This window comes from Pinus tabuliformis, chromosome 5_2, assembly GCF_031772625.1.
Source record: "Pinus tabuliformis cultivar Carrire ecotype Pingquan chromosome 5_2, CPIR1, whole genome shotgun sequence".
Lineage (NCBI taxonomy): Eukaryota > Viridiplantae > Streptophyta > Pinopsida > Pinales > Pinaceae > Pinus > Pinus tabuliformis.
Window position 1 is genome coordinate 881,741,647 of NC_142306.1, and position 12,882 is coordinate 881,754,528.

The window sequence follows — 12,882 nt, forward strand, 5'->3', positions numbered from 1 at the left end:
TACCCTTGGGGCTCCTATCTCAACCAACTTTGAGTGGGCCATGACAAAGTCATAGGTTTGAAACTGACCCCACATTGTTGACCACTAACAACTCTACAAAATGAGGATTTTTTCATTGGTTGGGATTTTAGAACATGGATATTCCTTTCCTCTTCGTTGTTAAGTAATTGAAATATCTCAAAACTTCCATGACTTTGTTAGTTCCATGAAGATGTACCAATATTACTGGCTATTCTGCTATTTCTGCAAAGGTGGAATGAACTTCAATGTTGATGCCTCATTAATTGATGACAATTTCTCCAAATTTAGGTAGTCATTGTTGCTAAACAAATATTTCCAAAACTTCCTTGAAAATATTCTAATTGTTTCTAGACAAGTCCATTTTTGAAATTTAGGAAACCCATGATGAAGATGATGACAAATACTAGAGACAATGCCAATTGTCCATTCAATTTCGATCCAAACTGATTGAGTTTATGAGTAGCCCAATCTGGCCATTGGTATGAAGCCTGCAATGTAAGCTGATGGAAAATACTACTTATAACTAGATAAAAAACCATTAGAAAATTGGTTTATTTATTGATATTGCACTATGACTTTAGATGCAAGCACCTGGACCCCTGCATATTTATTTTCCCAGCTAAATTCATTCATGTCCTACATTTTTCCACTAAGTGGACCTGCATTGTCAATCATCTAGTTCAAGTAGTATTGGTCTTCTGTTGCTTCATGAAGCCATGCTACTACCCATAACAGTTCATCCTGAACAAGGTAGACCACAATATCCAAACCCAAGTCAGAGATCTATCTATTCATGCACGTAATTTGTGATAACTTTCTTTGAGTTGAAAAGAAATTATAACATATCCAAAAATTGAACCATAATATTCTTTGAATTGTTTAATACTGCTATCATACTTGAGCATTTGTATGGTTGAAAATAGACTCATTCATCATATCTTGTATTGCTGATTTATTTTACAACCTTCATAGGGATAGACAATTTGCATTTTAGGGCTTTTATATGCCCTTTTAATTTCGGAATTTGTATGTCAATTAAAATATAGTGTATTTTTTCTTTCTAGCACTAGTTTTCATTGGGATTCAAGTTCAAGGGATAATTTATTTGGTGCTGAAATAACTTGTGTTCTAAAATATAGTATCTTAGTTGCAATTTTCGCAACAACCATAACTTTTTCTTCATTTGTAGTGTTTTTGGTTTACTCTTTGACTTATGCTGACTTGATAAACATCCCAAAATAGTCTTAGAAGGTTTATATGCTAAAATATGCAAAATTCCTTCACAAACCATTTTATTTCTTACCTTGAATGTTAGGTTTAATCTGTAGTAATAAGTAGTTAGTATAGAAGGCCCTAGACTTTATTTTGTCTTGCCTAAGGATTCCTTGAGGCTACAAGGGAATCCTCCCTTATGTTGGATTTATATTTCACTAAAAAGAGGAACTGGTTACTTATGTGACAGTGGTAATATTTTGTCATAACAATCCCATAGCAGATATTTCTTCATGGTTGAACGGAACACTGAGTCCTTGCACAATATGTTTGTAGCTAAGAATTTTGCTTTTTTTTTGTAAGTTTACTATTTCTAACATCTCGGTGTACCGAGCATTGATTCTCCTCTTGTAAGATCAAATGGCTTGTCATTATGAAGATGGAGGAGTGGATCTTGATGAATTGCTTTATTTCTCATGATTTATCTTCCATCCATTAAAATATAAAGTGGTCATTGCCCCGTGAATATACTTTCTTGATGATTGACACCAATCCCTAGAGAAGGAAGGATAAGGATATAACATACTTCCTTCCATATACTGTCCAGCAAGACAAGTTGCAAAATATTTAGAAATGGAAATACAAAAACCCATTCAATAGGTCAATTCCATCTACATTTGTTTTTATGGAGCTAACTGACATGTTAAAAGCAATCTTCTACAATATTTGATGGTCAGACCCTTTTGTACACAGGAATATTGATGCTCATCCTTGCCACAAGCTTGCATGCCTCTTCTTGTCTTGACATATGAACCATGATATCGATTTTCTATCTTGCACATTAAACTTTGAATAAATCATAATTATAGCTCATGGTATAGGGACAATGAGGAGTGATGTTCCTTCCATTTGTAACTAGTTTTATGGCTTGTAGGAAAGATGTTGCATTTTTTGAGTGATCTACCTTTTGGTTTAGTCCTCTTAGCACATGGTATAAATCAATGAAATCAAACCATTTTTTTCCTATCATTTGATTCTTGAGATTATTCTTACATGATTAAGAACCACTGGTCTGGATAAATTTGGCATGTATGTCATAATAAGAGAAGAATATCCTATGAATATTAGTTGATCAATTATTTGATGCCTCCCTAGACCCCACCCACAACTGTTTCTATTTCCCCCCAGGATCAAGCACATCCCCACCCCCACACCGGCTAGTGGATTACCCTTTGAGTCTGTTGAGAAAGGGTATTTTTTCTCAGATCTGCCATTTTTGGGATTCATCCTCATCCATTCAAATTTTCCACATCTCCACTAATCTGGTTTTCTAGAGGATACATTTTGGATGTGCCATCCCTCCTGGCAATAGATCTTTGATCCAACTCTTTTCCTTGTGCTCTAGTATCTGGATATTATTCCTCTTCATGCCATTAGCCTGTATTGTTTCTGTCAACATCCCTAAACTTTGGCTGCTACTTTTCTGACATATTGTTTTCTTGATGGATGATAATTTTGTTTCTATCCAACCACATTTGCAGACATATGAATTTAGGCATGGCCAGTGAGGTGCAGGGAAAATTTTAAGAACCCCCCCAAATTTACATGTATAATAAATGGGCGAATCTCCATGGTATATAGGAAAAATGGAAGGCGATTTTATCAATAATATGATATGTATATATAATTTTTTGGTGAATCTCTCACCAGGAATGGCGAATATTTTACTCAATTATAAATCTTGTGTTTATTGAATATACAAATGAAATCATTGCATTTCTTTAAAATATCTTTTGAAATCAAAATTACCGAAATTACATATCGATAACCTAGTGGGTGTAGGATAAAATTCACCCGTGCCATTAACAGAAAGCATGAGAAAAAACCTAATACTATATATAAAACCAAGAAAAATTCAAATTCATCACTTCTAGAGACCTCGTAACCACCCTGCCAATACACAAGTATGTTCCTGTTTGCAATTAGAAAAATTACCCAAATTACAATCTGTTTACTCTAGCATATGTTGGAAAGTTATAGAAGGATGACTAGTGCAATCAATCCATTCCTTTTAGCCCTGGATTTGTTTCAGTTTAAAACAGAAGTATACAAATATACTTGTCCAATGTCTATGCTTTAACCATTCACCTTAAGATGTTTTTACAATATAATTTCCTAAGTCTATTTAATATCTTCATTATCATAAAGACCAACCTATATCCATCTTAACTCCACATCTACCACTCTTAGGGGGATGAAATCTATTTATCCCTCTGAGCACTTGGTAGACCCAGAATTAAGATGGATCTAAGATGATAGAATTTCCCCTTTAAATAGTTTATGCTCACATGAATACCATGGTATTACCATGGGTCAATACCATGGGTTATCATAAACCTGGAGCTTAAAAATTGCTATTAGTAATTTATAAAAATTAATAAAATTAATAGTTGATTTTTATTTTATTTTTTATTTTAACCAAGCTAAAATGTTTAACCATACATTAAATTACAACATCCATTTTTACTCTTGATCGTATCAAATATTTTTTCACTCTATGCTAGTTTGCATATCATGATATTTGATACCTCTCGAGGGTTAGTAGATCCAGAGTAAAGATGGATCTATGCTGGTTTAATTCCCCCATTTAAATAGGCTACATTCCAAGTGAATACCATGGGTCAATACCATGTGCCATTTTGGTGAATACCATGGGTCAATACCATGTGCCATTTTTATTTTTATTAATACTAATATTAGGGTTAATAATGTTTTTTTGCATGGTATTAATAACAATCTAGTCCATGGTATTTGTCCCATAGGATTTTGCCCATAGGTTTCACCTAAATATAACGCATTTTTTGAGTGTTTGTAAATATAAGGTAACTTATGGAGTAAATATAAAAAAATGTTTTATTTGTTTACCATACCTCTCTTTTATTTATACTTTTATTAATTTACCATACCTCTTTTACAAATATGGTATTTGGCCCATAGGATTCACTCGAATAAAACTTCTTTCTTGAGCCTTCATAAATAGAACGAGGGTTATGGACTAAATATAAAAACAGGTTTTATTTATTTACCATGCATCTAGTTTATTTATATTTTTATTTATTTACCATACCTTTTGAGTAAGTATAAAAAGACGTTTTATTTACCATACCTTTTGAGTAAGTATAAAAAGACGTTTGCATGTATATAAGGTGACTTATGGAGTAAATATAAAAAATGTTTTATTTATTTACCATACCTCTCATTTATTTATATTTTTACTAATTTACCATACCTCTTTTATAAATATGGTATTTGGGCCTTTGGCCCATAGGATTCACTTAAATAAAACCTATTCTTGAAAATGGGCAAATGGATTCACTTAAATAAAACCTATTATTGAAAATGGGCGAATGGAAGGTTGTAACTCCTAATTTCAAGGGCTAAATTTACCTTTTTTACCCCCTCCCTTAAAATAAGGTGGGCTATTTGAGGTGATTTGTAAAAATGTACTATGATACAAAATATTCGCCCACTAAAAATTTAAAACCCCTTAATTTCGCCAAAGGGCGAACATGCCCCTAAAATTTTCTATGGCGAGGTGTGTTTTAGAATTTGGTTTGTTAAAAAACATTGTTCATATTTTTTGTGCGATGAAGTGAACATTTCTGTTCACATTGAAGGCATAACCAACCATGGAAAAATTTAATGTGGCCATGACAATGAAAGGTATTATTATTGTTGGTAGTGTGTTTTTTTATTTAGTGACAGTCAGGCCTCAACCATAACCCCATGCTTCCCACTTACTCTATTGCGTGGGAGTCCACAATGGACATTTATGTAAGATGGGGCATTCCTTAAGTTTTTCCTCTTATTACAGGTGAATAGGTAGTTAAAGCTTATTAAATTGTCTCTAATGTCATGGAAACAGTGGTGTACACTATACTTACAACAATATCTGCTCATTTATCTTGAGACAACCATTTGTGAAAGATGTAATAATATTTTTTTCATAAGATGATGGCTTGACTTCTTAAAGCTTTAGAATCATGTCATTTAGCAATGTTTATATAGCCATTGGTCATAAGACGATTTTTCTTGTTATTAATATGTTTGTCAATGCTCAACGTGTTGATTCTTTTGTAAATATGAAATTGCTACCATGCTGTGATTTCCTTACCTAGAATACAATGCATGCAAATTAATTTATGTGTGTTATTGTCACTTCCCATAAATATTTATGCCCACATATGGATAAATTCTAGAGGCCACCATGTGGCACAAATGATAGTCTCCTTCTAATTATGTTGGAAGATGATAAAGTGAGTATTGTATTCTTAAAAAAACCATATTATGATGTAGTTTCTTTGCAATCTTCTTGTTTTGAAATTCATTTGCTAATATTTTACATGCTTTTATAAATTTCTACCATCATATCAATTTCATGAATAAAGGATTGCTTACTGTTCTTAAATAGATGATTGTGCAAGAACTACCTCCAAATTCAAATATGAAGGATTTGCCAGACAAAATAGTAGGGATTCCTATGGTTTTTAATGTTGTGATTCTTTCACCTCATGGTTATTTTTGGCAAGCAAATGTTTTAGTAATGTCAGGAAAGACATTAGTGGAAAGGTAAACAAATTTTCTATAATTGCAATCTCCATTCCATGATAGCCTCTCTTTATTGTTTGATTGTATTTTGAATGTTTCTTTTGATTTTGTTGTTTTTCAACTATGAAATAGAAAATACTTTGTATCATGTCCATTTAACAACAACCAAATATTGAAGATGAAATTAGTATTACACGATATTGATTGGAATCCTTATAGTTATTTTGTGTTAAAAAATTCATGACGATAAAAAAAGTTTACTTTCATGTTGTTATTTGAGAACATGTTGTTTATATACTTGACCAAGTTCATGCATTAGAAAATGAAATATTGTTGTGAATAATATGACAAGTATTTAACATCACACCTTAGATTATTTTTTTTCACAAGTTATCGAGAACTTTAACTTTTTAGCATGTAACTTAGTTGGCATGATTGTGCCTAATATTTCTTTGAAGGTTGAATACTAAGTTACTAAGGTGTTATTTTATATGGTGACATTTTATTTTCTTTGTTTATACAGGTCATCTAGCCACATCATAGTGGCCACTACTGCCGAACTGAATAAAACTTGTTCGAGTTTCTTTCTTGTATGGGGAAAAATGGCTTTGACATTGCTAATGTTGAGGTATATGTTGTATAAAATCTTTATAGTATACTTTAGTTTATATTCTAGTGTTCATTGTATTTCATGTCTTAGACTCTGCATTTTATATTCTTTTGTTTTTAGAAAAGGAACTCAGTATTGATGGTAAGAAGCAGGAATTAAAGAAAGAGGCTGAGAGCAATAACAATGGAGCGACAAATGAAAAAAGAGAGAGAAAAGAGAGCAGGTCTAGTGATACCCTTAGAGTCAATATCCTACACATGACACACACATAAAGACTGATGGTTAAGTCTTCAGAGTTGGTGAATTCACCTGCAATGCCTTGTCAACACAATGATAGCATTTTGAAGTGATGAAAAATTATTTCATGTGTAAATTGTAGTCCAACGAATATTAAGTTGGAAACTCATATTGTAATACTTTAACATTTTATATAATATAATTTATGTGGCTAAAATTATTTATAGTTGCACTTGATATTATTTAGCATTGTAATTAACATATGTAACTGTGCGTTTTTATATTAGATGAACATGCACAGTGTATGTCATTTTTTAAATTTTGTCGCAAAATCATATTAATTAATTTATGTTCATTAATTATAAACACATAAAATCAATCTAAAACTACTAATTAGTAGGCTATATTGATTAATGATGAACACAAATAAAATGAATATATAACTAAATTAGTCATTTATAATGATTATTAATGAAAGTAAATGAAATGAATATAAACTACTAAATTAGTCATTTATATAATGAATATGAAACTACCAAAAAAAGATAAATGACTATTGCAAATGATAAATTTGTGATTACAAATGATGACTAAATTTTGCATATATACGACTATTAGTAGTTAATTTACAGTATCTTATAACACGACCAAAATTTAGTCATATTTCTCTGGTCATTAATTGGTTTCAAACGATGACTAAAATTTGCATATATATGACTATTAGTAGCTAATTTATAGTATCTTATAACACGACTAACATTTTGGTCATATTTCTTTGGTCATTAATTGATTTTCTTGAGTGATCATATAGTAATATATTTTGTTGTATATTTGGTCATTAATTGTGGCAGTTAATGACTAAATCAATGACTAAATTTAAGACTAAATATACTACTAGAAGATAAAATTGAGACAACTAATTAACGAATAAGCTAAAAACAACTAAAAGTTGGTTGCGTTATAAGATACTGTAAATTAGCTACTACTGGTCACCGACTAAAAAATGGTCGTTTATATGCAATTTCAGTCGTTTTTTTAGTAATTAATTAACCATTTTATACTAGTGGACTACAATCTCTAACCCAAACCTTGGCGTTGAAAAGCACTTTAGTCATCATACATCTCTTCTGAGTTTGCACTTTAGGGGGAATTCTGTTACACGTAATTTTCTCGCATTGAGAAAATGACCACAGGTTTGGATCTTTCGCTATCCATAAATGTGTCCCAAGATATCCCCTGCAAACTTAAAATCAAACTATCCCAAATAAGGTGAAATTACTGGATCCCATGGTTCAAAACCTTGATTGTGGCTTCCTACACAGTTCCCTAGTCAATCTCTGCACATACATGGAGAAGTCCTTTAGAAACTATGCATATGTGCACTCTGTCTTACACTATGGCCTATGTACATGACTTAACGAATCTAAAAATAAAATGTAAAGTCTAGAAGCATTGTTGGTCATATCTATCCAACCAAAAAGCTTCGAATACGTTCCTATTAAGCTTTGATCCCTCCCATCATGGAGCAAATCCCTTTCATTTTGGAACCCCTATCCCACTATTAGCGTAGGTTTTAACCCCGTATAGAAATTACCTACATACGAATTCTAAACACAAAAATAAACAATGGTGAGAGCATAAAACATAAAAAATATATACACAGGGATTTTTCCCCTGGATCCAAAAACCAGGACTACCAGATTGATTTTTTATTATATTCCTTTTAAGGTTACAATACATATATATACATGTCGAAGCATCCATAAACCCCAATCCATTAACTCTGGATTAAACATAACCTTAGTTCCCTTGACCGGATCTAAAAAATACCATGGACAAAAAACCATCATGCCTAGAACCATGTGCGAAATCCATGCACAAAACCATAGGTAGGTCTGCCCACCTAATATAAGGTCCATATTTTTTTTTTCTCTAGGATGCTGCCCCAGACCCAGTGCAGGGGGGCTACCACCCCCCTATGGCCTCCCTATCGCACCCACCATAACATATAGGGGGGCTTCCGCCCCCTTGTGACACCCTTGCATTTGGGCTAGTCATGTAAATAATATAATACACCCAACATTCTCCCACTTGTTGTCTTCTTTCGACAGGGGGTCATAGGAGAGCTTGGTCATTGGTCCAGCCCTACAATGCCCATTGTTTCTATACACCAAGAGAAATTATTAGTGCTCATAGATTTTGTTAATGCATCTACAATATTTTTCGAAGTGTCCACCTTTACCAGTAACACCTTTTTGTCCTCAACCATATCCCTCACAAAGTGATACTGAACATCAATGTGCTTTGTCTTTCAATGATAATAAGGGTTCTTTGCCAAGAAAAATTCACTTTGGCTATCACAACCTGTCATTATAGCTCACTGTACCAACCCCATACTTGAACACCACTACACCTCTAAATAAGTTAAACAAATACCCACTTGTAGATATTCTCTGATCTATATATCCAACCCAGTCTACATCAACAAATCCATGGATATCCAAAAGGCCATCCAATCCTGGTCTTCCTTGGTAGCACAAACCATAATCACTAGTGCCACTCAAATACCTGAAAACTCACTTCACTGCTATCTGATGCCCCTTACCTTGTTTTTACATAAACCTACTCAATACTCCCACTGCATGTGAAATTTCTAGGCTAGTACAGATCATTGCATACATCAGGCTACCGACTACACTTGCATATGGAACATGAGACATGTCCTCTTCCTCTTCTTATGTCTTGGGACACTATTCCATAGATATCTTTACACCTACAAGAATAAGAACCTTCACCACTTTACTATCCTACATATTAAACCTCTGCAAAATTATCTCGACATACTTCCTCTAGTTTAACCAGAGCTTCCTCTTTGCCCGATCTCATTTAATTTCCATGCCAAAAATATAGTTTGTAGCACCAAGACCTTTCATATCAATTTTGGAGGACAATTGGGACTTTGATTCTTAGATAAGTTATTTTTTATTTCCAATCAGCAACATATCATCCACATAAAAAGACGAAACAAATAACATGTCACTAATTAATTTAAAATACACACAATGATATTATTTACTTCTAGTGAAGACAAGTCCCCATAAAAATGTATCAAATTTCTGGTACCACATCCTTGGTGACTGTTGTAACCCATACATAGACTTTTTTAACCTACATACTAGTTCTCTCTTACCCTTCACTGCAAAGGCTTCAATTTTCTTCATGTATATCTCTTCTTCCAAATCCCTGTGAAGAAATATTGTCTTCACATCCATATTTTCTACCTCACAATCAAAAGAAGTAGCAATAGATAAAATTAATCTTATAGAACCTACCTTGGCAATAAGAGAAAAGTTATTCCCAAAATCAATTCTTGACAACCAGGAATAAACTTTCGCTACCAACCGAGCTTTGTATTTCTCCACCTTTCCTTCTACATTCATATTCTTCTTAAACACCTATTTGATGCCAATGGGTTTCCTTCTAGCCAACGACTCCACTAGATCCCAAGCCTCATATTTGGGAAAAGATGCCATTTCATCAACCATGACCTCTTTCCAGAGTTTTCCATCCTTTGAATCTATTGATTCCCTGACACTTTTGGGATCATCATTAGTAATAGATAAAGAAAAATTTCAACAGAAATAAAATGGACTATACGTTTTGGGCTCCCTTCTTTCTCGAACTGATAATCTCACAGTTGGAGTTTGTGGCTCTTCATCCTCTAATTCCTCTTCTGTCGTAGAGTCTGATTCCTCTTTCTTAGCTCAAACTCTATCTTCTAAGGTGCCTTTGGTAGGAATTCATGTTTAATAACATCTTTCACCTCTCTAAATACCACATCAAGGTTGTACACAACCTTCCTTGTTTCTTGGTTCCAAATCTTATAAGCTTTTAAACCATCCTTATACCCAATAAAGATGCACCTTTTAGATTTACTAACCAACTTGGTTCTTTTCTCCTCTGGAACAGGTACATATGAATCACATCCAAATACCCTCAGATGTGAAAGAGAGGGTTTCTTACCATCCTATACCTCTTGGGGAGTCTTATCGTCCAATGTTGATGAAGGTGATCTATTGACCAGGTAATATGCAGTCTCCACCACCTTTGCCCATAATTCTTGTCATAACCAGACACCACTGAGTATGCTTCTTGCCTTTTCCATCAACGTCCTATTCATTATTTCTGCAACTCCATTTTACAAAGGTGTATATGGAGTAGTCTTCTATCATGTTTTACCACACTTCTTACATAACTCTTCAAATTCCTTCTTACAAAATTCTCCACTATTTTCTATCCTCATCACCTTTATCTTCTTCTCTGTATGGTTTTTCACCAGAGCCTTAAATTCTTTAAACCCGTCAAAGACTTCAGATTTCTTCCTGAGGAAATATATCCATGTATTCCTTGAGAAGTAACTATAAATGATACATAGTACACAGACTTACCCAGTGATGGAACCGACACAGGTCCAAACACATCAGTTCCCAATCTCTAATATATGTTTTGCCCTCTTAGCACCAGAGGGGAAACTCACACAATTCTACTTCCCATATACATAATTTTCAAAGAAATGAAAATCCAGAAAGAAATTAGACATACCTTCTACCATACCATTACCATGAAGTATTCGAAGGCCCTTCTCTCCAATATCTCCAAGCCTTTGATGCCATAGGATGGTATTTTCTCCAGAGACCACTATATTTTCTTCCATTTTCAAGAACCACAAAATTGTTGCACCTATCAACAATAGTAGCACCATGAAGCTTGTATAGAGTTCTATTCAAAACTCCTCGCATCAATACCAGTGCTCCTCAAACCATCTTACTAGTATCTTTCTCGAACACTATTTTTACACCTGCATCATCCAACTTGCTTACAAAAAGCATACTTTTGGCCAATGCAGGAATATGGAGAACACCCGACATTGTTCTAATCCTTCTACCTTGCAACTTCAACTTGAATTTTTGACGATCGATGATTATATCCTTCTTGTCATCCCCTAAGAAGACATGACCACCATCATATTTATCATACTCACAAAACCACTCCCTATGTGGAGTGAAGTGAAAGGGTGCACTTGAGTAAATCAACCTTGCCTCATGATCCACATGTGTACTTGAAGAAGAAGCCAAGTACACATCCCCACCTTTGTTTGAGGTGGTTTTCACCTTTGCAAAAGGAGCATCATCAAATCTCTTTCCTTTCTCAAGAGCTTTAGATCTACAATATTTTTTGAAGTGCCCTTCCTTTTTGCATTTCCAGCACACCTTTATAGGTTTTCTTGGAGATTTAGATTTCCCTCGAGATTTAGATCTCCCACTCGAGAAATTATTTTTGTTTCTGTTCTGGGACTATCCTCGTACAAACTAAGCATCACCATTCTGGCCCTCCATATTTTTCTGTCTCATCTCCTGTGACAACAAGGATGAGAATATTTCATCAAACTGCAAGGCAGTCAAATTGCTACCTATTGTAACAACCAGACTATCCCATGAATCTGGTAGAGAATAAAACAAATTGATGCACTTATCTTCATCTGAAATTTTTATATGAACACATAAAAACTGACTTACCACAGTATTAAAGGTGTTCAGATTCTATGTCATCAAGTCTCCATCCTTCATCCTCAAGTTAGACAACTTTTTCTGTAGGAACAATTTATTCACCAGAGACTTATATTGGTACAAAATCTATAACTTGTCCCAAAAATCCTGTGACAAAGATTCCCCTAATACATTCAACAATAGTGAATCTGAGACACACAATCGTATTGCGCTCTTTTCCTTCCCATCCAACTTTTCCCAATCTTCAGCTGACATTGCTGTTGGTTTAGTACCTAGCTCTATTGTGAGCCACTGATCTTTATCCACTAATAGATCCTCCATCTTGAGTTTCCACAACTCAAAACTTTGACCATTAAATTTCTTGATCTCTATTTTTCCACTACTCACCATCTTCTTTCACCACAATAATCGATCCCGCATATATCCCATTGAATAGGTATACCATAGACTTGAGCAAAACCCTTCAACAGTAAAGGTGTCTCCTTGAAGCCGAAATAAATCTGATACTAAATGTAGGTTTCAACCCCATACATAAATTACTTGCATACAAATTCTAAAAACAAAAGTAAACAATGATGAAAGAATAAAACATAAAAAAGATATACACAAAGATTTTTTCCTGGATCC